A 23,947-nucleotide genomic window follows, 5' to 3' on the forward strand; every position below is an offset into this window, starting at 1 on the left:
TACTGCCTATATAACAGTATAGGAAAATGAATTAACATAATCTTATGATGTGAATTGAATTCAATATTTGTCTTTAATACTGTGGTTTTAAAAGTTTTTTTTTTGGTAAATCTTTGAATTGTTTTTCTGAACTTGGGTGCTACATCCTTGGGAGTTTTTACCTAATATTGTCATTTTGAGGGATTTGGTGCTTAAAAGTAGTTATCAAATTCAAAAAGTGATTTAGATAGGGGCAGGTATTTATTTACAGTATCTAACAGTTGCCTTCTGACTGTGTGAACTTGGACAACCAAAGTCTCAATTTTTTCTTCTGCGATGTGTGGCCAATAAGTGTACCTACATCATAGGGTTGGTGTAAGGATTAAGAAAAATAAGACATACAAATTATTACACACATTGCAAAGGCATATACTTAATATTGACTCAATACTTGCTAATATTATTAAATATACTGTGGCCAAAAAGACTAGTCTCCCTTTAATTGTAGGTTGGAATCTTCTTCCAAGTTCTACTCTTCCCCTTCTGTGTGCTGCCTCCTCTGCCTACACCAACACCATGTGGTCATTTTTCTACTGTGTGACAGAGAAAGCACTCAGGAATCGTTAGCTAAAAGATATTAGCAATTGAACATGAAATCTTGGAAGGCTCTTTATTGTTAAAATTTAAAAATGGATACTTCTCATCTCCATGACTGGAGTTCCCAGGCTCTCCTTTTGGGAGCTTTCCACCTCTACTTGGCTTCTTATTTTCAAAGTTGCCTAGCCTTTGTGTTAATTCTACACTTTCCTCCTCTTAAAATCTATACATTCACTAAAAGCTTACAAGATAGCATAAAAAAACATGATCTCCGAAGCCAGCCAGATCTGGGTTTAAATCCCCATTCTGTCATAGAACTAGCTGTGAGACTTTTTGCAATTTTTTTTTCCTGAGTATCACCTCTGTCTAATCTCTAAATTAGGAAAAATCACCTCATTAATTAATTGAGAAGATTAAATAAGCTATTTCAAAGCCCCAGGTACTTAGTGGGAAACTCAATAGCTGCTTTCTCTTATTTCTTCTTGTTGGCATTAAGACATAAATTAGTATGAGTCAATTTTGAAGATATTACTCCACAAATATTTTGTGACTTGTAGCTTTGTACTTGCATTTAAGATAGGTGTCAAACATCAGTGAAAAAGTGTGAGGGGAGATTGTAGGCAGTTAGGCCTTCTCGGTACTACTGTAAACCATTCCTGCTGACATACAGAAAACTTTTTTCCCACAGATAAGCCTAATCCTGATTATAGAGGACATAGCTCTAGTTATTTTCTTAAATTCTTCTCAGTTGTTACCGGTATTATTTGTACTATATCTCAATTTCAGCATATATAAAATGATATATATCAACATAAATATTTGCCTGTCACCAACATGTGAAATAAAAAGCAAATGATGCAAGAGGTCCTGTAAAAGGCTTACTGTAATTGTGTTTTCTTTTTTTTGTTTTACCTGCGGGGCATCTGTATTTATTTACCCATGGCGGAGGAGGGGCATCCAGTGGATCAAATCCAATTTAATTTTTTTCTTTCATATTTTAAAGGTGGGTTTGGAAGAGACTGAGAAAAAGCTCTCTTGGCTGCTTTAAAAGTTAAGGATTAGGGGCCGGCCCGGTGGCGCAAGCGGTTAAGTGCGCGCGCTCCGCTGCGGCGGCCCGGGGTTCGCTGGTTCAGATCCCGGGCGCGCACCGACGCACTGCTTGGTAAGTCATGCTGTGGCGGCGTCCCATATAAAGTGGAGGAAGATAGGCACAGATGTTAGCCCAGGGCCGTCTTCCTCAGCAAAATAGGAGGAGGATTGGCGGATGTTAGCTCAGGGCTGATCTCCTCACAAAAAAAAAAAAAAAAAAAGTTAAGGATTAGCAGCAATGTTCTGACCTGAAATTTAGGTCTTGTGATTTCTTTCCAGGAGATTTTTCACTGCTTGAAAAACCTGTCTGCAATGGCCTTATTTTTTAGTTCAGTCTTAATTGGATACAAACCGTCAAAATCTGAGGGATTGTTGGAAGGCCTGAAAGTGCACAAAGGTATTTTCTTTAGCGGTGATATTAATCATCTGGAAGTGAAAAATGTCCTTCACCAAGTCAGTGAACCTTTCTGCTGTAATATGTTTCGGGTTCATTTTCCATTTCTTTCAAATTTCAAAAGTTTCAAGGACATAAAATTTGGTTTCTAGACATACGCCCTGTTTAGGGGAAGATTCAGCCATTTTCGAAAGGAGGCTAAGCTTTGTGTGCAGTGATGTATATTTTAGGAATTCTCCACGTGACTTAATTATGAGTATGTCTTGATTGCTACAAGGAGTAAGTCAGCCTTCATCTTGTAGTGAGACCCCTTGGAGAAGAGTCGGATGCTAAGGGACCAACATGGGGTGAGGACCAGCTCCCTAAAACAGCCTTTCATAACCTGGCCAGAATCCTTGAGCGCTATCCGATTTGATGGAGAAGCCAATGCCCAGAGTGCTTTTCTCTTGCAAGAGATGTAAATGGCTAGCTTGGAAAGAAAGCTAGGGAAAAGGGTTCTTTGGGTCACCCACTTCTAGTCCCGTCACCGACTCTCGGAGAATCTTCAGAGGGTGCGAGGAAGGACCATGTCTATTGTCATCGCTGAGACAAAGGCGGGGGGCGGGCAACCGGTGCCTACTCTTTCGGTTGAGTGGGTTGGGGGAGGACGGGAAGGCAGGGGAATTTGTTTTCTTCTGCTCCGGAGCGGGCTCCCCCGGTCCCTCCCGCCCGCGGAGGCTCAGCCCGGAGCGCAGGGCGTGCGCGGCGGGGCAGCCGCAGCGGCTCTGCGTCAAGGGCGGCGGGGCGGGGAGGTGGGGCGAGGAGGTGCGGCGCCCCGCCGGGCGACCTGGCTCCCTTCCCCCGCCGCCCGCAGCCTCCCCGTCTCCCCCGCAGCCTGGCGGCGGCCGCAGCGTCGGCGGGCCGGGCACGTGGGCGCCTCCGTCACACCCTCTCTCACACACTCGCACACACCCGCGCGCACGCACCCGCGCGCTGCATCTCGTGCTCTGTCCCAGGCCGACACACAGGCGCTGCCGGCTCTCTCCTTCCCAGCGCGCAGGGCAGCGAGCCCTCCACCCAGCCCCAGGGCCCGCCCTAGGCGAGCAGCCGCTTCTCTCCAGACCGCTCCTTCGCGGCCTCTGTCACTGCACCTGGACCAGACCCTCTGGCGACTGCGGCTACTGTCGGGACGTGGAAGCAGTCAGAGGCGCCCCTCAAGACACGCCAACGGTAATGACACGCTCCTACCGCGAAGGGCACGGGTTAGGTAGGGTGGGGCTCACCGTTAGCCACCCTGGAGCCCGGGGACGGAGCGGAATGGATGGATAGACTCCGGGAAGGACTCAAGCTCTGTCCTGAAGGGAGGGGAGGGAGGGCGGCTCCGAAGCCCTGGGAGGGCGAAGCTGGGCTCAGCGGGCGACCCTCCAGGCTCCGCGTCCTGCACCTGTGCACCATCGGGGGGCGAGAGGCGGCGTGTAGGGGGAAGCACATGGGTCGAAACGTGCCGCCATCCCTCCTTCCTTCTCGTAGTGGAAACTGCCCACAACATCCCCGAGAGACTAGTCGTTGCCAAGTCAAGTCAGCGTTGCCTGAAGGGTGGGGTCCGACTGGGGCAGGTCCGAGAGGAAAGTTGGGAGGGTCGGGACGGAGCGAGGCGCTTCGGTTCTAGGTGAGTTGGAAGCCGATCCTCGTGCGGGTGGGCGGTGGGGCGGGGAGAAGAGCCAGCCTCATTCCTCATTCGCTTCTGGTTGCTTTTGCAACTGATGAAGGCGACTACTGAAGGTGGTGTGTTTTCACGTGACTCCAGTTCCCTCTTGCCTGAAGTAACCTGCGATAAGTGGTGCTAAAGTGGGCCTTTCGCGGTGCGCAAGGCACGTGGCCCCTGAAGAAAGCAGCTTGTGTATTTCTGCGCAGCCAGGAATTTGCGCGTCTGGCGGGGAGGGTGGTGGTGCTGGGATTTTAAGGAAAGGGTGGGAGGAATTGGAAACCCAGACCCGTGGCTGGTCTGTGCGTGGCCTGGGCAGAGGAGGGTTTTGAGTACAGGGAGAGCCTTTGAGTCGTAACACGCAGGCATACCAGCCTTATAAATATGAATGAATCAAAAAGCCCGAGACGTCGCGGGGACAGGTGTGACCCGCCCGGTCTCAGAGGCCGCAGCGGGGGAATTCTTTTCCGTTAGGAAGGGCGTTAGCCCGCGTTCGCGGAGAGCGAAGCCCCCAGGCTGGCGCTCTGCGGTGGCCAGCTCTCCCTTCCCCTTCCAACCTCTTCCCTCGTGGGCAAGGCTGGAGTAAGACGGGGCGGGGTCCGCACTCGGGCGCGCTGACGTCAGCAGTGTTTGGGTGCTTATGCAAATGAGACTGCGACCGTTTCTCCCTGTCCGACCGTTTCCCTTCCAGGTCCTAAAGGTAGACCCAGCTTAGTCTGCACCGTTTGTATGGTTCCCTGCCCAGAAACACGAAGTGGTTGCTTTATGGGCTCCTCATCACCCAGTTTTTAAAGCTGTTTTATGCCTGGCAGTGCCTGGTTGCTTTCCCGGGATACCGGGAACAATGTGTTTGCTTTAGGAAATAGCGTTCTCTGACGAAGCAACCCCACCGAGCTCAGTACCCCACCCAGCCTCGTTTCTGCAAGAACGGTGCTGAGACACAGACCTACTTAATGTCTTTGGCGGCCAGTATTGGGCTTGACTTATAGTAGGTACTTAATGAGTACTTGATGATGGACTGAATTTTCCCTGAGTACGTGTATGTCTCTCATTAAATTTGGAGTATTGGGCCATCAGAATCGTCTATTTTATTTTTGTGAGCGTGAGTGCCTTTTCGATCTACATGATCAATGACCCATGTATATTTGGTGGAGTAAAAGATATTATCAACATATATGACTGAATTCATTGACCATTTTCCTCCAAGAAACATTCAATGTGTTCTTTTTTCAGGAAGATAAGAATTAACACTATTTTGAAAGACAGATAATCTTTTACTGTTTGTTGACATGTTTTCTTTTTCTGATTGCATGTTATATACTTGATTCAAGAATTATTTTACCTTCTCCCTCTGACTTATTTCACTTTGCATAATACCCTCAATGTCCATCCATGTTGTCACAAATGGCTGGATTTCATTGTTGCTTATTGGTGAGTAGTATTCCATTGTGTATATATACCACATCTTCTTTATCCATTCGTCCCTTGATGGGCACTTAGGTTGCTTCCAAGTCTTGGCTATTGTGAATAACGCTGCAGTGAACGCAGGGGTGCATGTACATGATGTAATCTATGCAGAAATAGAAGTATAATGATGTACACCTGAAATTTATACAATGTTGTAAACCAATGTTATTGCAATAAACAAAAAATTTAAAAAAAAGAATTTTATACTTCCGATCAATGTAACTCAAGACATTGTATTTTAATGGCATTAATAAATGTATTTATACATGTTTCTAGGAAATAAGTGCTCTGTCATCCAATTAATAAAGTAAATAAGAAATACTGTCTTAGTCCGTTCAAGCTGCTGTAACAAAATACCATAAACTAGGTAGTTTCTAAACAACACAAATTTATTTCTTACAGTTCTGGAGGCTGGGAAGTCCAAGATCAAGATACCAGCAGATTTGGTGTCTGGTGAGAGCCCACTTCCTGGTTCACAGATGGTGCCTTCTCACTGTATCTTCACGTGGTGGAAGAGACTGCTTAGCTCTCTGGGCTCTCTTTTATGAACCCCTAAAGGCCCCACCTCCTAATACCATCACCTTGGAGTTAGAATTTCAACATATGAATTGGCCAGGAGGACACAAACATTCAAACCATAGCAAATAGTAAAGAATTTTTAAATTGAGTAATAGCTATTTGGGATACCAGTAATCAGATGAGATGCCCTACTTGTCAATTATTGAAAATTTAAAATGTTAGAATAATTACTAAAACCTAAAATCTATAATTATTAATTTACCCAGTGATCACAGTTCAAATTTTACCCTGTGCATGTTAGAAAATATGCTCGTCCAGTCGTAAAATAAAACTTGTGGGTGTATAGGTAAAAAATTTGCATTCCTTTGAACTCTAGGGTTCATTGGGCAATTAAAAAATCATTGACTAGAATGGTTAGAATGGTAAATCTGAAAGCGATCTTGGTGATTATCAAAAGCTCTGAAAACTTTTACTTCTCAAATTCTTTTGGAGAGTATGTTAATTATTATATACATATGCATGATTGGATATATTAATATATTCCTATGCAGAGCAGAATTTAAAATGGTTCCTGAGCAGATGGCATTATTAACAAAAACCACGGGCATAGTCTGATGCATAAAACATTCAAGTAGGCATCTTTAAATTTATTTCCAATTTGCCTTATAACATAATACAAGTCCTAACTACTTTTCTGGAAGTATTTGTGAATAATTTTTTGATAAACAAATTTATCTGCTTAAATATTAACTTTGACCAATGGTTGTCTCATATTTCTTGGCAAAAAACAAGCCCTAGAGGCTGGGCTACAGGGTGGTTTTAAATGCACAGTATCACTTGAATGGGATAGAGCTGCTTTCAGTCGTGAAGGTCACTTTATTTCCTTGTGATGAATGCACTAAGGTATCCTTTCAATAAGATTAATTGATTGTTATCTTTGAATAGAATGCTTACTCTGGGAGCTTTTTCACCTATCAGATTGGCAAAGATCAAAAAGATTATTCACTGTATTGAAGAGGGCAGAGGGAAATATATGAGAGTTCATACACCGCTCATGGTAGTACAAATTGAAATAACTTTTATAAAGGGTCATTTGGCAGCATTTATCAAAATTATGAAAGCACATACCCTTTGATCAAGCAGTACCACGTCCAGGAGTTTTTTTATTGAGAGCAAAACTTTTTGAAGATTTTTTTAAAGTGAAAAACCAAGATGCAGAATTATGCATATGGTAATAATTGTGTAAAAACAAACCAGGTTGGGTAGGTGGAGAGAAAACACATATTAGCTTGACTATGCACCAAATATTCTGTGGAGGACTTTGGTGACTTATAGGGAGGTAGGAGTGACTTATAGTGTGCTAAGGGGAAAGGATGGGAAGATATTTTTCACTCTATGCCCTTTAATACCATATTAGTATATTTTAATACCATATTAGTATATTATTTATTCAAAGTATAGCTTAAACCATACTTTAAAGTGAAAAGAATAGCAAATACCCTTGGGAGAACAGTATGCAGGCATCAGATGCTGTCAAGTAAGTAAGGCATAAAAGTAAATGGGTGTTTTGACTCCATGATTTGTGTAGTTTCTGAATTTACAAGAAAGTTTCCTCTTTCAACATTCTTAGTAATAAGATTATATTAGACTAGCAGATGAGATTTAGTGGGTTCACTAAATTTAGCCAGTTTTATCAACATAAAAATGCATAATTTGAGCTAGCCCTCATGGTCTAGCAGTTAAAGTTCTGTGCGCTCTGCTTTGGCAGCCTGAGTTTGGTTCCCAGGTGCAGAACCACACCACTTGTCTGTCAGTAGCCATACTGTAGTGGTGGCTCACAGAAGAACCAGAAGAATCTACAACTATATACAACTACGAATGGGGGCTTTGAGAGGGGGAAAGGAAGAAAAAAGGAGAAAGATTGGCAACAGATGTTAGCTTAGGACAAATCTTCCCTTGCAAAAAAAACAAAATGCATAATTTTTTTTAATGAGTTGACTTTTAAAAAAATTTTTCTTTTGAGATGGTTATAGATTCACATGTAGTTGTTAAGAAATAATATAGAGAGTTCTTGTGTGCCCTTTACCCAGTTTCCTACAAATGTAACATGTTGCAAAACTATACTACAACATCAAAATCAGAATATTGACATTGATCAAGTCAAGTCACAGAACAGTTCATCTCTATAAGGATCCCTGTAGTTGCCCTTTCATAACCACAACCACTTCACTCCTGCCGCCAACCCCCTTTAAACTCCTGGCAACCACTAATCTGTTCTCCATGTTTACCATTTTGTCATTTCAAGAATTTTATATAAATGGAATCACACAGTAGGAAACCTTTTGGAATTGGCTTTTTCCACTCAGCATCATTCTCTGTAGATTCATTCAAGTTGTCGTGTGTATCAATAATTTGTTTTTATTTCTGGGTAGTACTCCATGATATGGGTTTACCAGAGTTTGTTTAACCATTCACCCATTGAATAACTTCTGGGTGGTTTCCAGTGTAGGGTTATTATGCATAAAGCTGCTGTGGACACTTGTTTACAGGTTTTATGGAACATAAGTTTTCATTTCTACGGGATATGTGCCCAGGAGTGCAATTGCTGGGTTATATGATAGTTGAATGTTTAGTTTTCTAGAAAGCTGTACTGTTTTACATTCTCACCAGAAATGTATGAATGATACGGTTTTTCTGTATCCTTGCCAGAATTTGGTTGTCACTGTATTTTATCCATTCTGATAGATATGTTGTGACATCTCATTGTAGTTTTAATTAGCATTTCCCTAATGGCTAGTAATGTTGAACCTCATTTCACACGCTCTTTTGCCATCCAGAAATCATATTCAGTGAAACATGTCTTTATGTCCTTTGCCCATTTGCTAAATTATTTTTAATTGTTGAGTTGTATGAGTTCTTTATAGATCCTAAATACAGGTCCTTTCTTGGATATGTAGTCTGCAAATATTTTCTCCCAGTCTTGGGCTTATTTTTGTATCCTCTTAATAGAGCAGAAGTTCTTTCACAGAGCAGAAGTTTTTAATTTTGAAGTCCAGTTTACCAATTTTTGCTTTGATGGATTCTGCTTTTCATGTCATGTCTAAGAACTTTTTACTTAGCTGTAGCTCTCAAAGATTTCCTCCAATGATTTCTTTTTTAAAAGTTTTATAGTTTTATATTTTATATTTAAGTCCATGATCCGTTTTGAGTTAATTTTTATATAAGGTGTGAAGTTTAGGTTGAGATTATATTTTGGCTTAGGAATGTCCAGTTGTTTCAGAGCCATTTGTTGAAAGGGCTATCCTTTCTTCATTGAAATTACTTTTGCACCTTTGTCAATCAGTTGCGTGTATTTGTATGGGACTATTTCTGGGTACTCTCTTCTGTTCCATTGGTCTGTGTGTCCATCCTTCTACCAGCCTCCCACAGTCTTCATTACTGTAGCTATGTAGTAAGTCTTGAAATCAGGTAGAATCATTCCTCCCACTTCATTCTTCTGTTTTGAAATTGTTGTAGCTATTTTAGTTTTTTGCCTTTTCATATAAATTTTAGAATAATCTTATCTATATATACAAAAAATTTCTGCTGAGAGTTTTATAGGAATTACATTAATCTTGTATATCAATTTAGGGAGAATTAACATATTTACTATTTTGAGTCTTCTAATCCATGAACATGATGTGTCTATCCTTATATTTAGATCTTTCATCAACACTTTGTGGTTTTCAGCATAAAAGTACTGTCCGTGTTCTGTAGATTCCTTGGGATTTTCAACATAGGCAATCAGAATGTCTACAAACATGGAAAGTTTTGTTTCTTGCTTTCCAATCTATATGCCTTATTTTTCCTTCTCTTGCTTGATTGCACTGGCTAGAACTTGCAGTACTACGTTGAATAAAGGTATGAGAATGGACACCCTTGCCTTGTTCCTGATCTTAAGGGAAAAGCATTCAGTTTTTCATTGGTAAGTGTCACGTCAGGTGTACGTTTTCTGTAGATGATTTTTATTAAGTTGAAAAAGTTCCCTTTTATTCCTGTTTTTGTTGTTGAGGAATATTCGCCCTGAGCTAACATCTGTTGACAATCTTTCTCATTTTGCTTGAGGAAGATTTGCCCTGAGCTAACATCTGTGCCAGTTTTCCTCTATTTTGTATGTGGGTCGCCACCACAGCATGGCTAACAAGTGGTGTAGGTTCACACCCATGATCCGAACTCACAAACCCGGGCCACTGAAGCGGAGCATGACGAACTTAACCACTATGCCACTGGGCCAGCCCCTGGTTGTTTTTTTTTTGACAGCTTTTAATCATAAATGAATGTTGAATTTTGTCAAATGTCTTTCTGAATCAATTGATATGGCTATGTGATTTTTTTTCCTTAGCCTGTTGTTGTGGTATATTACATCATTGATTTTTTTTTGTGTGTGTGAGAAAGATCAGCCCTGAGCTAACATCTGCCAATCCTCCTCTTTTTTTTTTTTTTTGCTGAGGAAGACTGGCCCTGGGCTAACATCCCTGCCCATCTTTCTCCACTTTATATGGGACCCCACCACAGCATGGCTTTACAAGCAGTGTATTGGTACGTGCCAGGATCCGAACCGGCGAACCCCGGGCCGCTGCAGCAGACACGCACTTAACCACTTGCGCCCCCTGGCCAGCCCCCATCATTGATTTTTTGCATATTAAACCAGTCTTGTAGACCTAGAATAAATCTCACTTGGTCATGGTGTATAATTTTTATTATATATTGTTGAATTCTGTTTTCTAATGTTGTATTAAGGAATTTTGTGCTATATTCATGAGGGATATAGATCTATAGTTTTCTTTTCTGGAACTATCTTTGTATGGTTTTGGTATCAGAGTAATTCTAGCTTCATAAAATGAATTGTGAAGTGTTTTATCATCTTCTCTTGTCTAGAAGAAATTGTGCAGAGTTGGAGTTAATTCTTTAAATGTTTGGTAGGATTCTCCAGTGAAACTATCTGGACCTGGAGATTTCTTTTGTGAGAGTTTTAAAATAATGCATTCAAGTTTCTTAATAGTTGTAGGGCTCTTAAATGATCTGTTTCACATTAAGTAAGTTATAATAGTTCTGTGTTTTTCAAGGAATTGGTTCATTTCATCTAAGTTATCAATTTTGTGTGTGTTGAGTTTTTGCTAGTATTCCCTTATGCTCATTTTGATGTCTGCAGGTTTTGTTATGATAATCTCTATTTCATTTCTGATATACAAAATGCTTAAACATAAGACTGACCATATGGAGCTTTACATAAACCTAATTAAATGTCTCTTTCAAGGTTAATATTTATCTTGTGGTTAAAAGAAAATCACTACATAGATTTGAAAACCTAATCCATACCCCTTCTGCATGGGTCTAGCTTCATTGTGAACAGTTTCTTGGGCAATATTTTAAGTTTCAGTAGAGTTAGATCTTTATACTTTCAGTTAAATTCAATAAATATTCAATTTATATTCCCCATAGGCAAATGTTTCAGTTATCTATTGCTACATAACAAACCATCCAAAACGAAGGAGACTTCAAACAATAATGACTTATTATTTCTCATTATGCTGTGTGTTGGCTGGGCTCAGCTGGTTGCTTCATCTGTTCCAGTTGGTGTTAACTGGCAGTTCAATTGGGGCTAGAATGTCAGTGCCGTAGTTCTCGTGCCCTGGGCTTCTGCTGAGATGGCTGGAATAGTTGGTAGCTGACTGAGACTCCTCTCTCTCCCTTTCGATGTGGAACTTTGAGCAGGGCAGGTGGACTTTTTTATGTTATGTCTAGCTTCCAAAAGAGTGAAAGCAGAAACTGCTAGGCTTCTTCAGGCCTAGTCTTGGAACTTGCATAGTGTCTTGGAACTTTTGCATTCTACTGGTCAAAGCAAGCTCAAGGCCAGCCCAGAATTAAGAGAAGGAGAAATAGAGTCCATCTCCTGATGGAAGGAGCAGCAAGCATGTACAGTATTGGGAGGAACTGTTAATATTCGTTTTTGCAAACAATCTACTACAGGAGATAACTAAAAAGGATCACACTTGACAGTTTATGATGATAAATAAAACATATTAAGTGCCTTCAAATTCACTTTTCATAATACATGATAATACAAATATACAACTAAGTGTTACGTAATACTATCTGCCTGTGGTTGGCTGATAATATCTCCTAAAGGAATGTCTACCTCCTAGTTCCTGGCACTTGTGAATGTTACCTTATTTGGAAGAAGAGTCTTTGCAGACCTAATCTTCAGATGAAGAGATTGTCTTGCAATGTCCAGATGAACCCTACATGCTATCACAAATGTCCTTGTATGAAAGAGGCAGAGGGAGATTAGACACACATAGAGGAAGAGGAGACAATGTGAACATGCAGGTAGAGATTGGAGTGACTTGGCCGCAAGTGAAGGAATGCTGGTGGCCCCCGGAAGCTAGAAGAGGCATGGAATAAACTTTCCCCTGGAGCATCCTGAGGGAGTGCGGGCTTGCCAACACCTTGGTTTTGCTTCATTGAAACTGATTTTGGATCTCTGGCTTTCAGAGTTTTAAAATAATAAATTTCGGTTGTTTGAAACAACTAAATTTGAAGTAATTTGTTGCAGCAGCCTTAGGAAACGAATACAGTGCCTAAATGTGAGGAGTTCTTAATCTGTTTATAAAATTTTAAGTGTTTAAAAGATTTTGTCTATTTGAAAAATGTTTAAAAGACTTTTTGAAAGACTGTTTTAGTTAAGTAAGATTTAAAATCTGTCCTTGGTTCATAGAAGTTAGCAAAAAATACACTTCAATTTATGGAAATTACTTTATAATTATATTTACTTTTGAAATAATTGTAAGCTTGCAGGCAGGTGCAAAGGGAGGTCCTGTGTACCCTTCACCTTACCTCCTGCATTTTACAATCTAGTATAAAAGTACGTACAATGTCAAAACCAGCATATTGATATTGGTAAAATCCACAGAGCTTTGTCAGAGTATGTAGTCCTTTCCTCTGTGTCTGTGTTGGTATGTGTGTATAGTTCTTTGCAATTTTATCAGATATATAGCTTTATGTAACCCTTACCACAAAGAAGATACTAAACTGTACCATCTCACACGATTCCCATGGGCTACCCTTTTATAGCACACCTACCTGCCCTTCTCTACCCTAACTTCTAGCAACCACTATTCTGTGGTTCATCTCTATCATTGTATTATTTCACGGATGTTATATAAATGGACACCTGAAGTACATATCCTTTGAAACTGGCCTTTTTCCCCCATTCAGCATCATTTCCTTGAGGTTCATCCAAGTTGTTGCAACTATCAATAGTTTTTTCCTTTTTATTTCTGATATTGTTCTATATGGGTGTACTACAGTTTGTAGTACGATGTCACCCACTGACGGACATTTAAGTAGTTTCCAGTTTTGGGCTTTTATGAATAAAGCTGATATGAACATTTATGTTCAAGTTGCTGCTTGAAAATAAGAGATTTTTTTTCCAGTTTTATTGAGAAATAGTTGACATCTATCACTGTATAAGTTTAAGGCATACAGCATGATGGTTTGTTTTACATATATTGTGAAATGATTATCACAATAGGTTTAGTTAATATCTGTCATCTCGTACAGATACAATTAAAAAAAAGAAAAAAAAATTCTCCTTCTGATGAGAACTCTTAGGATCTACTCTCTTAACAACTTTCCTGTATATCGTACATTGGTGTTAACTACAGTCATTATGTTGTACATTATATCCCTAGTACTTATTTATCTTATAATTGGAAGTTTGTACCTTTTAGCATTAAGCTAAAAGACAACAAAATCACAAAGCCATCAAAAGGAGGGAAATATTTTTTCCAAATGACAATACAAAGTCACTACTTTTGTAGTGACTTTTTTTTTAATTAATTAATTAATTTTTCCCCCCGAAGCCCCAGTAGATAGTTGCATGTCATAGCTGCACATCCCTCCAGCCACTGCACGTGGGACACGGCCCCAGCATGGCGGGAGAAGCGGTGCGACGGTGGGCTACCGGGATCTGAACCGGGCCGCCAGCAATGGAGCGTGCACGCTTAACTGCTAAGCCACGGGGCCGGCCCCTGTAGTGACTTTTTGTAGTGACTAATTATAAAGTCAATATGTTATATTTTTTGCCCAAAAAGGTGGTCTATAACACACCTATCAGAATGGCTAAAAAAAAAGGTAATAAATTCTTATTTCTCTGGGATATATGCCTAAGAGTGCAATTGGTGGTCACTATGGTAATCCTAGCATTAAAAGGAACTATTTTTTACAGTGGCTGTACTATTTTACATTTCTACCAGAATATATGATTGATCTAATTTCTTTGCATCCTCACCCACATTCAGTATTATTGTTATTGTTATTTTTAGCCATTCTGATAGGTGTGTTATAACACACCTATCAAAAAGGTGGACTATAGTCCACCTTTTTGGGCAAAATATATATTATAAAATAAGTTGTGACTTTTATTGTCATTTGGAAACAAATGTTTCCCACCTTTTGATTGGCTTTGTGATTTTTTTATCTTTTTGCTTAATGCAAACATTTTATGTAAAGGGGGATATAATTTACAAAAGAATTTTTTAGGATGGATTCTATATTGTTGAAAATATTTGTATTATTTGTCAAGATTATTATTTTAGTATGTTATCAAATCTCTCGTGTTTTTCCTTTTGCAATTATTCCATAACTATAAACTTCTCAACATGTGCCATTTTTTCTTGGGTGTTGCAATATGGTACAACATTTTGTCTTTATTTAGGTAGTGTTTACTTTTTACCCCATGTATTAGAATTAGAAAAATATATTTCATTTGAATCCACAATGAATTTCAGATTCAATGTTCAGAATTGGCTCATATTTAAAGAAAACTTTATTCAGGAAAATTTGAATTTGTCCAAGTCAAGGACATAATTTCCTGTTGTTCTAGTTCTTTATTATAGAATATTGAGCTTGCGGCAAATGCCAGTAATTGGCCAGTGCAGACAAGTCTGTTTGGGTCGTCTCTCATCTCTAAGATGCAAAGGCCTGCCTACTATTTTAGGTTTTTGCATGTTTTTAGTAGAAATGTTAATTAAAATTTAATATTACATAATTTCAAAAGAGGTTGTAGCAATAGTTTAGAAGCTAAAAAGTCTTGAAAGATGGAGTGAGAATTGCACAATATTTTGTATTAATTCTATACTGAAAATACTTGCAAGACTAATCAAGACAAAAGCAGAGAAACACCAGTTACCAATATCAAGAATGAAACATGGGATATAACTACAAATCCTACAGGTATTAAAAAGTACTAGGGAATATTATGAATCACTTTATGCCAATAAATTTGACAACTTAGATGAAATGGACAAATTCCTCAAAAAACACAGCTTACCAAAACTAATACAACAAGAAAAAGAAAATCTAGGTAGCTTTATATCAATGAAATAAATTGAAGTTTTAATTAAAAATATTCCCAGTAAGAAAACTACAGGCCCAGATGGCTTTATGGGTGTGTGCTGCTAGACATTTAAGGAAGAAATAAAACTAATGCTGCATATGTTCTCTCAGAAAATAAAGGAGAGACCATTTTAAAACTCCATTTATGAGTTCTCCAAAATCAGAGAAGCAAAATACAAGAAAAAAAAATTACAGACCTTGTTCCCATGAATATAGTTGAAAAAATTTTTACCAAAATGTTACCAAATTGATTCCAGTGATATATTAAAAAAGTTATACATCTTGACCAAGTGGGGTTTATCCCATAATGAAAGATTGGTTTAAGATACAAAACCAATCAATGTAATATTCTATATTAACAGATTAAGAAGTTTTATGATTATTTTAATAAAAGCAGAAAATTGTGTCAAAATTCAAGAGTTATTCATGATTCAAAATAAGAGAAAACCTCACTGAACTAAGAATTAAAAAAAAAAAACTTCTATGAACTGATAAAGGGAAAAAAACAATCCATATAAAAGAATCTGTAACTAACATTGTACCTAACTGTAAAATATTGAATACTTTTCCACTAACATTGGGGCATAGATGAAGATGTCTGCTCTAATACTTTGGTTCAAAATTTTAGTGGAGGTCCTAGCTAGTACAATAATTCAAGAAAAAGAAATTAAAGGTAAACAATTAGAGAACGCTAAACTATTTTTATTTACTGATGACATACTGTGTATATAAAAATCCTAAAGTATCTTAAACCAAACAAGAACAACTTGACTTACCATTGTTGCAAGATAGAAAGCTTGTATTAAAACATCAGTTTTTTCTAGAGAGAAATTAAATATATAGATAAATGGAAATATATACCAAGTTCATAGATAGGAAAACTCAATTTTTTAAGATGTCAGTGCTCAAAAAAAAAAAAAAAAAAAAGTCATTGCTCCCCAAATGAGTCCATAGAATCGATGTAATCCAATTCAGAATCCCAGCAGGCTCTTTGTTTTGGGTAGAAATTGACAAGCTGATTTCAAAATTTATGTGGAAAGGCAAACAATCATAAAAAAGAAAAAACATTAAAAAATGGTTAAGATTGAGAACCACTGAGTTAGAAATTTATTATGTTGATTTAAAAAGGTTTGAATCTAGTTTTTAAAGCTTTAAAATAGACTTTTTTTTTCCTGAGAAATTACACATGGAGATAGTTAAAGCAATACAAAAATGGAAGAATGAGAAAAATGTAAATATAAGTCCAAATTTAAATAATGTAACATTCCCAACATTTTTTCTGTATGTAAGTCCCCCTTACACACAATAGATGAATGGAAAGACACCAGTTGTTTTACATTTAGGGTGTTATTTAGAATTCTTGATTTGCAAGTTGCAGAAACTGATGCTGGCTAAGAGGTAAAAAGAAAAGAAATACTGGCAGGGTCGCAGGGGCTCAAAGAAACAATGGGGTGCTTGGCAATGACATGGAAAAGGGCAAGAATGAAAACAGTTCTGAACACTAGGAACCAGGATCCATGACAACAGTAGTAGTTACAGCCTGGGCATAATGCCTTTGGAATTGAATGAGATGCCAACTTTTGATCTCTTTGCTCCTCTCTTCAAGATCCAAAAATCCAGGGAGAGGAAATCTAACTGGACAAATGCGGAAGATTATTTTCAAAGATGGTGGCAATATTTTTCTCTTCTGTCTATTCATACCTTTTGTAATTTGACTTTGTTGCTCCTGCCATCAAAAGGTGGAGTTGATCGACTTCTTGAATTAGTCTGGACTTAATTGTATGACTTGCCTTGGCCAGTGAGACATTAAAAAATGTGACACAAACAGAGGCACTTGCACTTGCATGTTGGGCTTACTTCTTTTGGCTAGAGTTGGAACTCTGAGCTAACAATGCAAACAAGTTGGAGCTAGCATTTTGGAGAGAGTAAATGCAGGAGAACCAAGGTCCTCTGGCTGATAGCCTGCCTCTTGCCAGAACGTGAGTGAGACCATCCTCTCCTGCTAGAGTGGACAGATAACTGCAGTGCAGAAGTGATCCAATTCAAGACCAGGAAAACGACTGATCATCTAAGCCTTGCTCAAATTGCTAACCCACAGAATCACGAGCAAATCAAATTTTTGTTTGTTAAGCCACTAAGTTTTGAGGTAATTTGTTATGCAGCAATAGAAAACTGGTATTAAAAAAAAAAGTGGTATTGAGCCAGCCCTGATCGCCTAGTGGTTCAAGTTCAGCACACTCCTCTTCGAGGGCCCGGGTTCGGTTCCCAGACATGCAACCATACCACTCATCTGTCAGTAGCCATGCTGTGACAGCAGCTCACATAGAAGAACTCGAAGGACTTACAACTAGAATATACAACTATGTCCTGGGGTTTGGGGAGGAGAAAAAGTGGTGTTAAAATGACTAAAACATGTAGCATTGGCTCTGGACTTAACATTATCCTTTATAGAATAATATGCCACAAACCAGTTGTAATATAATGCAACTGTAAGAGAGATGATAATCATAGTAATAAAAGAAAACATATATTGAATCCTCTCAATGTGCTGGCATTTATCTAAGCACTTTATTATTAGATAGACATACTATTTTCCTTATTTTATAAATGAAGAAACTGAAGCATAGTTAAGTAACTTAGCCAAAGTCGTAAAACCAAAAGTGATAGACCTAGAATTTGAACTTAGTTTGTCTCTAGAACCTAGATATAAATGTTTGGCACCAATACATGTCTCTTTATAGCAAGAAATATTAATTCCTACAAGATCCCATTAAAGTTAAATAAGAAGGATTATGGGAAAACATGAAGAGGTTGAGGTCATCAGCCTTTCTTAGACTATGGCTTTCATATTTAGATAGTATGCAAAATTGCTTCCTGCTGTGAAAGATGAGGATATTCTCATACTTTTATTTTTCTGTCTCCTTTCATTTCAATTCTTGATTTTGTTAGTTTTTTAAATTTTCATTTATGTTTTTCCTCTAACATAATTCCTGCAGATTTTAAACCTTATTTCCTTGTTTAAATTAATGTTCACTTCTGTTCTTTAGCATGGCTTCTCTGTTACTGAGATCTTTACTTTGTTTTCTCTCTTGGTTGGCCAAGTTTTGTGATCATTTCGTCCCACCCATCAGATCTCTTATGGATAAGAATATTTGCCTGTGGCCTTTGTAATTGGAATACAAAGTAATTGAGTATAAAAATTGGAGATCAAGTATTTTTTCTCTTGGTTTTTGTAGAGGTTATTGAATATCCTGAGAAGTCTTTATTTCTCCTTTCTACTTCTGGTTGAAATCCATAGGAATCTTTATCCCAGTAATTCCTCAGTGTTGACCCTCTGTTTTATTATTATTATTTGAAATTATAAGTCTAAGTAAAACCTCTGTTATTTTATCTTTTAGTTAATTTGATTCTATCTTTTATTAATTATATTCTCTTGTCTGGGTACACCTGTTTTAAGTTTGTTGAATCACCTTTGTCTAACTTTAGTTTTCATTAGCTTTTTCTCCAAGTTACTTTAAAATATTTGTCTCTTTTTGTTTTTTTTTTTTTGAGCAGTTTCCTTAAGCCTGTCCTCCATGTCTCTGGATGTGGTTGCAGTAGTGTTTATTCTAGTTTTACTTGTTTCTAATGTGCCTTTCATTCCTGTAATGAATTTTCCCATTTCTTACCTGTATTGAGTATTCATCCACCTAACTTTTTTCTTCCTGTTAATCTTTTATGTCTTTTCTTTGAGGTTTTTTTTTTTTTTTGAGAGACTTGTTTATCTTTCATTTGTTGCATCTCTGAGCTCTTCTTTTTTTTTTAAATAAGTAATCTCTTTAAAACTCTGGAGCACTCTGTTTCCTGGTATATATTCTGCATTTGTCTTTTGCTTATGTTTCTTCTCCTCTCAACTATTACCCCTCCATCTCCCTGTTTCTTTATAAAACTCTTTCATTCTTAGCAATTACTCATCTTCGAATGGGGAGAGTTGTATCCTGTCATACTATTTGATAAAGAAATTAGTGCCATAGAAATGAAGCATAGATGGAATGATCTGGGGCACTCCACATCTTTAATTCAGATTTATTCTCTGTAACAGTGGTTGTCAATTTTTTTGAATAGGGTCAGTAAATATTTTAGGCTTTACAGTCCATACAAAATGAATCTGCTGTTGCAGCACAAAATAGCCATAGGAAATATGTAAATGTGTGGGCTTGGCTATGTTCCAATAAAATTTTATTTACAAAATCAGACAGTGGGTTGTATTTGACCCATGGGCAATATTTTGTTGACCCCTGCTCTTGAATATCTGTTCCTCAGTTGGAGATAGGAGGCCCTTACCGGATAATGATGAGGACAGCTAATGCCACTCCCAGGTGCAGATGAAGTGCAATAGATGATCGCTTGTCCCCCAGTTGACTCTGTCACAGGCATAGATGGTGCTGACTTGGCAGAGCCTGTGCAGTTCCTTGGTACTCATTACGCTGCTGCCTGTGTGACTTATAGAGTACCGATGCTTTATCATCCTCTCTCTACCTCTCTTCGTTCCCGGACATTCCTGCCTCATTTCTTCTTCCATTCCCTGAGGTAGCAAAAGTAACACACTTTCGGCAACGGTCAGCCTCACTTTTTATTCTCTTTTTAATCTATGTTTATAGCCTGCTTTTATAGACTAAGTTCTTTAGGCAAGCTTTTGGCATTCATAAAAAATTCTATGTTTCAAAAAAGTCGGGTCTTGAAAACTTGAAATTAATTTGGCTTCCGAATTGTCTCATATATAAATTTTTTACAAATCCATTTGGAAACTCAATTTATATTTTTACTTTTGGCTATATGCAGCCTCTATACACGAAAGAAATGCCTCTGACTCTGTGAGTATAGGGCCTTGGGGTAAAAAAACCCAAAAAACAAAAAAAAAACCCAAAAGGTAATAGTGCAAAATACTTGTATGTATCATACAATATTATTCTGTCATACTTCTTTCAGTTCATTCATTTGAGAATGTGAGATGAGTAAGATAAAGTCATTTTCCAGGCAGAGCTTATGGCCTAGTGAAGAAGAGAGAATTTTTTCCCCCAGACTTACATGCTATGGTGGAAATTTCAATGTTAACTGCAACCCTACCCCATATTTTCCTACAGCCACCCCAGACAAGAGCAGGAGGTGGGAGAGGGTAAGAAACAGAGTGAGAAAAGAGAGTTTAAATTATATTACTTGTAATATTAATGTCCTATCACTTTTTTTTTGCTTATAATAGAAAAGGAGCTTTAATGCGTGCAAATACATATTTAACATCCCTTTTTAATATGTTTAATTTTATAAAGGTTGCCTAGGATTATTGCATTATACAATCTGTATATATAGTTATGTACATTTTAGGCATTTATAATATAAAGTTGCATTTAAATTTTGTTTACATTAAACGTTGACTTTTTTCCTAGAAAATATGAACTTTGGGTAGTCTGTTAGGAATTTTTATTTTCTTTTATTTTTTTCCCCAAAGCCCGAGTAGATAGTTGTATGTCATAGATGCACATCCTTCTAGTTGCTGTACGTGGGACGTGACCTCAGCATGGCCGGAGAAGCGGTGCGTCGGTGTGCGCCCGGGATCCGAACCCGGGCCGCCAGCAGCGGAGCTCGCGCACTTAACCGCTAAGCCACGGAGCAGACCCTGTTAGGAATTTTTAAATGTGAACTTTGCCTAAGGATATCCTATGTAAATTGGTATGATTATTCATTAGATATGTAAAAAACATGCAGTGATGTTACTTTTCATTTTTACTTTTTTGTTTGTACATTTTTTCCTACAAAGAGCAGAAATGTATAGAAGAAATACAACAATTCATGAGATAATTAATTTGGGGGAGGTTCATGAGTAACACTATCTTTAAAATTTTTTATTTATGAAATGGTGGGTGTTTTTACTGCAACAGAGTCTCTAAATTTTGATACCTTTCTTATCTTTCTATTTGTATGGAAAAAATCAAAAGGAATCACAGACGAATGTTTATTGAGGAAACTAAGGTTAAGAGTGATATAACTTCTAGAAGGTATGCAAATAATAAGTAGAAGAGCTAGGACACAACTCCAAGTTTGTCAGATAAAAATCAATGCTCTTATTCATGTATTGGTTGAGTTACTTTGCCAACAGCTTTTGTTGTTAGTGCCTGTTGACATGATTCCCACTCCTAGCCACCCTGTGGACAGCAGAGCAGAACCCTGCCCTGTCTTTTTGCACCATCCTCTCACCTTCCGATGCTATATCAGACAATGCTCTGCTATTATTCATAGGGTTTTCATGGCCAGTTTTTTCGGAAGTGGGTGGCCAAGCCCTTCTTTCCTAGTCTATCTTAGTCTGGAAGCTCTGCTGAAAACTGCCCACCATGGGTGACCCTGCTGGTATTTGAAATACTGGTGGCATAGCTTTCAGCATCACAGCAACATGCAGCTGCCGTAGTATGCCAACTGACGGATGGGTGGTGTGGTTCTCTGACCAGGACAGGGACCTAGGCCTCCGTGGTGAGAGGGCTGAATCTTCACCACTAGACCACCAGGGCTGGCTATCTTTAGACAGTTGAATAAATGTAGACTTTTAATCTAGATCATTCATGTCTCACAAATCACAATTTCTTATATGTCAGATTTTCTTCCAGCAAAAATTATTTGGAAAATTAGCTTATTTCGTTTTTCAATGGTTGTATTTATTCATTTATTCAACTACTATTTATGAGCTCTAGGGAGAAATAATGCAAATTAAACAGACACAATCCCTAACCTCATGAAACTATTTCCATATCAAAACCTTGTTGGCTTCTCTAAAATAGTCACTATGAGAAGTTTTTCACTTATGATAGAGATGTGTCTGTCATTTAAAAGGTTTTGGGAATGCTTCTCTTTCAGAATTTCTTCACAGTCTTCCTCTTAGTCTTCACCAAATCTAAATAAGTGTTTGCTCTTAGGGTACATATTTTAATTTTGGAAACAACTAAACACCATCTAAACCTAAACGCAATAAGTAAGTTACATCGTCAAGTTAAAGAATTTTTTTTTCGTTGTGTTACCCAGTACCCTGTCTCTTGTTCATCTAATTATAAGTTAAAGTATGATAGGCTGTTTCTCTGAATTTTAATGTAAATCTAACAGCAGTTCCATCAAAGAATTTCATTTTCTCTAGCCATGAATGGCAGAATTCTTGAGATATCATTTCTAAAGCCTCCCAATCCAGCATTGAAGAAAAGCACTCATATGTTTAGTCACTTTGTATAAAACAGACAATCTCAACTGTTTTATAAACATTGCTTTGTAGATTTACTTGATTGGTGTCTGAATAGAGAAAAGGTTATGAGATCTAACACAAAAAGAAAAAGAAAGGGAAAAATGCCAAAGTGATGGCAGTGTTTTTCTTGAGATGTTTAAGAGAATGTTCACACAAATATCATGAATTTTCACCACTTCTTGCCTCTGTTTATGCTGTTTCTTATGTTTGGTGTGGCCTTACTCTATTTCTGCCCAACCCTAATGTCACTTTTATCCAACTTTTCTGATCTCTCTTATTGTAATGATGTTGGGTCATTTAAATTATGCAATGTATTGTAGTTGAGATGTGCCTTTCTATTAGATATAAGCTCCTTAAAAGCAGATATTGTATGTTTCATTAATGTTTGTATCCCTTAAAGTCCCATCACAATATCAAATAAGTGAACGGATGAAAATGTGAACAGAAGAGATTCTGTATAAGACAAATTTATAGGGATGGCATGCAATTGTGTATGTAATTCTATAGGTAATAAAATAAGGGATGTACTTTATGAGAGAGGAAAAAAGGAAAGAAAAAGAAAAGAAGGAAAGAAAGAAGAAAAAGTGTCACAAAATTTTAATTCCTAATGAACAGAGTATACACTATGCATTGGAGTATATCTAAGATTATTACTGAACCAAAGTGTGTTTGCTTCCTGGCGAGACTTAAAATCAGACTCTCCACCAGAAGTAGTTGTCACACAAAGTAGAGTTTATTTGCAGCAAATAGGAGACCTCATGGAATCATTTCCAAAGTCGTGGCTCCCTGAACAAAGGGAAGCAGGTCCTTTTGTTTTGGGTGGGGAAGGAATATTTAAAAGGGAAATTTTATCGTCACATGTAGAGGCAAGTATTAGCTGGCATAGATATGGTCTGAAAACATGCTCATACATGGTGTGTTATACTAATAAGGCCTAAGCTCCTCCTAGGGCTGAGATTTTAGTATTAAGATGAAGTAGAGGGCATCTTTTGGTCATCTCTGGGCCATCTGTGCAAGTGCTGCCCTTGCAGTGGGGCTTGATCTGGTTCAGACCAGTTGACACTGATATCTCTTGCCAACATAGCTCTGGAAAACAACCTTGAGGGAGTGTTAAGCCCCTTTAAACTTCCTTTGAGCTGCTTAAGGCATGCACTAGTGACAAGATCAAAGTAAATTTTTGAAAGAAGGAAGAAGTTAGTGAAAAGAAAATGTGTGTGAAGCTCATGTGTTCTTTACAATTCTTACACTTCTGGAAATATTCATTTCTGGAAGGCCAAGGACAATCATACGTTTTATATTCTGTAGAAAGAGTTTCCATCATAAAAATTAATAAGAAAGAGTCTTCAGTGTTTTTAATATTTTTCCTCATTCAATACTATCATTTTTCAACTTAAAATTTTACAGGTACCTACGGAATAGCGGACATACAGATCCAAGATCGATAGGACTTTATCGCCTTGAAGCAAGGATTTATTTGATATCCTCCTCCATCCTTGCTTCATATCAGCTAACGCTTTAAAAA

General features: G+C 38.0%; 1 pseudogene; it reads left to right on the forward strand.

Annotated features, from left to right (window-relative positions):
* Positions 1-2,625: 2,625 nt before the first annotated feature.
* LOC131421898 (elongin BC and Polycomb repressive complex 2-associated protein-like) lies at positions 2,626-23,944 on the forward strand (annotated as a pseudogene).
* The last annotated feature ends 3 nt before the right edge of the window (positions 23,945-23,947 follow it).

This window comes from Diceros bicornis, chromosome 25, assembly GCF_020826845.1.
Source record: "Diceros bicornis minor isolate mBicDic1 chromosome 25, mDicBic1.mat.cur, whole genome shotgun sequence".
Classification (NCBI taxonomy): Eukaryota; Metazoa; Chordata; class Mammalia; order Perissodactyla; family Rhinocerotidae; genus Diceros; species Diceros bicornis.